The following is a 4,655-nucleotide window of genomic DNA, read 5'->3' on the forward strand; positions in this document are numbered from 1 at the left end:
TTTTGCTGGTACGCATAATACAAAATTTGATGGCCAGTATGTAGCTTCGTTGCTTGGGTTTTGATGACGTCTTGGAAATTTCAGCAGCTTTAGTGGTCTTTGCGATTATAGTTTTCGGCCAACTAGGTATGCAGAACAAGTGCAATAGACAGGAACAAAATAAATTACCTCAGCTGAAACGAACAAATAAATGACCACAGTCTACTGTAATGCCCTAGCGACCTCTTAAGCAGCTCCTCTTCTCAGCGCCACTTTGTACTTACCCCACTTTTAACACACAGGAATAAAGGTCCCAGTACATTTGCCGAGGAACAAACTATTGTTATTCGTTCAATAACTTTAGTCTGACCGACGTAAAAAAGTGTGCCGGTGAGCACACAATGTCCGGGGAAAAAGATACCAGTACATATGTTTTCACCTTACCTATAATAAAAGAGCTAGTTGATATATGTTTCCTGCGTTTGAATTTTAGCTGTAAGAAACATGAAACTGTTCTAAGCTGGAATGATTAACTAGTAGAAACGCGACTCCCTAGTCACACCCGGAAATAAAATATATTTGCTTTAAACTGCGATACAAGGTCTTTTGTGTTGTTATTGTGTCCTTGTTGGTGTGAGTTGAAAAGCACGGAGTAAGACCGCTGGTTTTGCTAGCACACCGTGCATATACACCTTTCCCAGATTTCACGTGCGAATGCAAGGTCTGCCTAAAGGTGACTGTAAACGAAAAAATATTAGAAATGCTTCCAAAATATATTGCCCTCACACATTTTTTTACAGGAAGGCTTGAAAAGAATGTTGTTTTTATTTGCAGCCTAACGTTCTTAAAATACATAATATAATTGTCTCAAGGACAACCACGCTGCTTGAATAGGCGCGATTTCTTGCTAAAATTTTCGAAAAATATTTCCCGAAGTGCGAAGTCCCAAAGGTTCCCGACCCTTGTGAATGACAGCATTTGCGTGAAGGGTAAATGTACGGAAAGTTGTACTGTAGCGAAACAACCGGAAATGCGTGAGCTACATGCGTGCGATCTTTCCACGAACAAGTTAAAAATACTGGAAAGAAGCAACAAGTACAATTCACAAACTGGTCAGGAAATGCACAAAAAATATCGCAACACTTCGTTTAGAACAAGAGTTCATATAAAAATAGGGATCATCTTTCGGGATGCCCTTCTTAAAACAGACAGATAGACAGGGAGAGATAGTGTACTTCAATGATGCTGACGAGGTTGGTCGAGTGGAGAGCGCACGTAGTACGCCATGTAAAAAAATCAAATGTGAGCAAAAAAAAAAAGAAAAACGAAAAAATTTCAGTGAAACAAAAGAAAGAATCGAGCAGATTTCAATTCCGGAGGGAACGGTTGTTTGCTAAAGACGTGGTAAAATGCAACAGGAAAATGTTTGCTCTAAACCCGAGCCGAATTACGAAAATCCTGGTGTACCACTGGCGATTGCAGCACATTCAGCGGTGAGGTTTCGAAAAGGCTAAACACATCAACGAAATATTTGCTATGACTATCGCAGAGTGGGAATGTTGAAAGGTGACGAACACCGTCTTTCATCAGCCGTAGCCCTTAATACAGCAACTGCATGGTTAGAGAATGTGGACTAGAGTTAAACTACTGGGGCTGCTACGTCGAATGAAATTATTGTTTCTGGAACGACCATTGGTCAAGTACATCATACCTTGTAAGACCGTACGTGGGTAGTTTGCCACAATTTGTATTTATTTAGTCGGTGGGTGCGTTTTGCCGTTTACACCCCCAAATTGCATGTTCGATATCTTTACAATTTTCAGATTTGTGACGAAGAGGTGAACGGGTATTTTGAAGCTTCTATCGGAAACGGCGGCAATTTGGGACATTTAATAATATGCGGTGTATTGCGACTGTATGTTATTTTATAAGGCGAGGCAGAATTTGTAAGCTGAATTCATGGCGTTCAAGTAATTATTGCACCGCGAAAAATTGGAAAACTTGGAAACAAAGGGCGCAAGTGCGGCCATAGCTGTTCTCGACGACTGTATAACGGCAATTGGGACTTATGCGAGGTGGAAAAAATCTTTCTAGTTTACATTGTCTTAGTTTATTACTCTGTTCAGAACACCATGTGCTACCTCAGGCAGCACTGCTGTCTCGAGAAGAATTGCATGGTTGCGAACGCAAGAAACGGCGGCCGAAGTCTCCAACAGTTACCGTCTCACTTGTGCGGCAACCCGAATTGTGACCCGAGGTTATTAGTATTGGATGCTAAGTGTGTAGTGTAGAAATTCGTGATATCCCAACGGGTGCCTGTATACACTGGAGCTCTCTAAAAATGATCAGTGAATGCTTAGTACTGCAAAAAGCCGTTCGCTAATTCTACTTGCTCAATAATGAAGAACAGAAGGGCCGCCATAATCTCTAAAAGTATCCAAAGTGATGGCTCAGCCCTTGGTATGGTATTGAGCACCAGTCACTATATATGGCGCTCAATGACAAAGTATTTCGTGATCGTATTGCCCTATGCAAAAATACAAACACCGTACGTAAAGGTCGGTCTGTTGCAAAGTCATGATCATGTATGAATGGGTATTTTTTGCGTATTTCACGGTAAAGAGATAGAGTAAATAATGAAAGTTTGAAACGGCACAATTCCTCTTTGCATGATTCGTGGTGCGATTCAGCAAGACTGGGGCCTGGTAATGCAGCGGTAAAAGATCGTGCAAATGAGAGGTGCAACGCGCCTCAGCCAACAAAAGGTCTCGTTGGCACGTCGCAGAAGTTAATTCGCGCAACCCAGTAGCTGTTTACGGAACCCTATACGCAGCGAACGTCTTAATTAAAATAATTGTCCGCACATTAGATGACCTTTTGAGATGGCGATAGACCATCGCAATAAGCACGCCTGGCTACCCTCCAAAGCATTGACATTTCCTTCTGAGAATAGAACGTGACTAGAAACTGTGTATAACATGTACACCGGCACTGCTAGCGTCGCATTGTCAATGAAGCGACAAAATGTAACAGCCACCGGTATCACCGCACTCCTAAAAAGACGACTCAAAGAGATTTGGAGCTGAAGGTACTCTTCGACCCTACTAAGAAGCTTTTTCACGCTACAGAACTCGCTTTAAACAAAGGCGGTAGAAGAGACTCTGCAATTCTGCAAAGAAGCCACATGTGAACAGCATTGATAGCATATATGCATCACGTGATATTATTTAGTGAGTAATATGTAGCACTTTTGGAACGCTATTGGAAATTTTGTGATCATGGTACACAAACATAGGAAGTGAGACGACTTACGTGTGTGTCCTCCGGCTTTGTTATTTTCTTCATAACGGAACAAAAATCGATTCTCGAGGTATGCAAAGCATAAAAAATATGACCCCCCATATGAAGGAAGATACTTGAAACATGATGTTTTCTCAAGCACGAACGATATGTGTAAGAGCCAATCAGCCAAAGTCCAAATATACAACGGCGCGTAGCTAAGCGATTGTGATGTTATGAATTTTTATATGTAATTGGACCATGTAAATGTGCTGACTTGTTTATCTGATTATAGGCGTTAAGTCAGGCTGATTGAAATCTGGTCCTTTATTTCTATCAACGAAGCTTCGCATTTCCAATTATTGTAGATATACGTACTCATCATCTATAAAAGCCCTCCATATAGAAAAAAATTCCTTTCTTGATTTCCGTAACATCATCACCATCACCATGTGCCCATTTATTGTGTAAAGTTGGGTTTCCTGTAGTGTGTTGCATGGTAAAATCGCCTGAGTGAGACATAAACAGCTTAATAACTATGAGGAATATGCCTATCACACAACACTGACCATATTATATACCACACTTATGCTAGCGCAACTGTTTAGTATTACAATTGTCGAAATTTGTAGGCGAATAGAAATCATAACGCATTCAGACTAGGAAATGATATAGCACCGCATAGAAACCAGAAATAAAAATAAACACCACAAGGTGTCACATATCTGTATAAAGGGTGTAAATTTTTAAGTCTCAGCTTTTCCATTGTAGTAAAATATACTCCGAGCATGATTTTAATTGCATCCGTTGAGGATTCACGTTCGTTTCCAATTTTCCTACCTTATAGTAGTACAAAAGTACAACATTCAAGCCGATTTGTGCACAAGATAATAAATTGCATGTAAGAAAACCTTCTGATGTAAACGTTTTGCCTTGTCGAGCACCATACAAACAATTAGCAGATTTGGAAATGTAAATTGTTCATGACTACTTTTTGCGCCAGCATTTCGCTGCCCAATATCACAGTCGTTTCAGGCGAACTATTTTGGTATTGTTTTCACGCGCAGCATCCTTGTCGTGCAACGAAGAAACATTTACAGCGCATGCTATGCTCAGTCATGCTTGATCAAGGATATAGGAAGTTTCGCGCCGTATTTTCCATTCCGAATTGTGTACATGAACTATAAATTGATTTAAAACATTCCCCGATAGTCACTGACTTTGCCACCCCCTTCTGCAATCTTTTCATCATGTATTGGTTCCTTTTACTGTAATAAATTTAATTCAATTCAGTTCAATTAGTCTTTTTAACGCAGTCTTGATGTGTCATGGGTAAAGTAGCCAGCATCCTATTCCTTATGAGTGCTTAATCATCCGTATCCCTTACACATCGTATT

The sequence above is a fragment of the Haemaphysalis longicornis genome, unplaced genomic scaffold (genome assembly GCF_048455015.1).
Source record: "Haemaphysalis longicornis isolate Haplotype H1 unplaced genomic scaffold, Haemaphysalis longicornis Haplotype H1 scaffold_8, whole genome shotgun sequence".
In the NCBI taxonomy this organism is placed as follows: Eukaryota; Metazoa; Arthropoda; class Arachnida; order Ixodida; family Ixodidae; genus Haemaphysalis; species Haemaphysalis longicornis.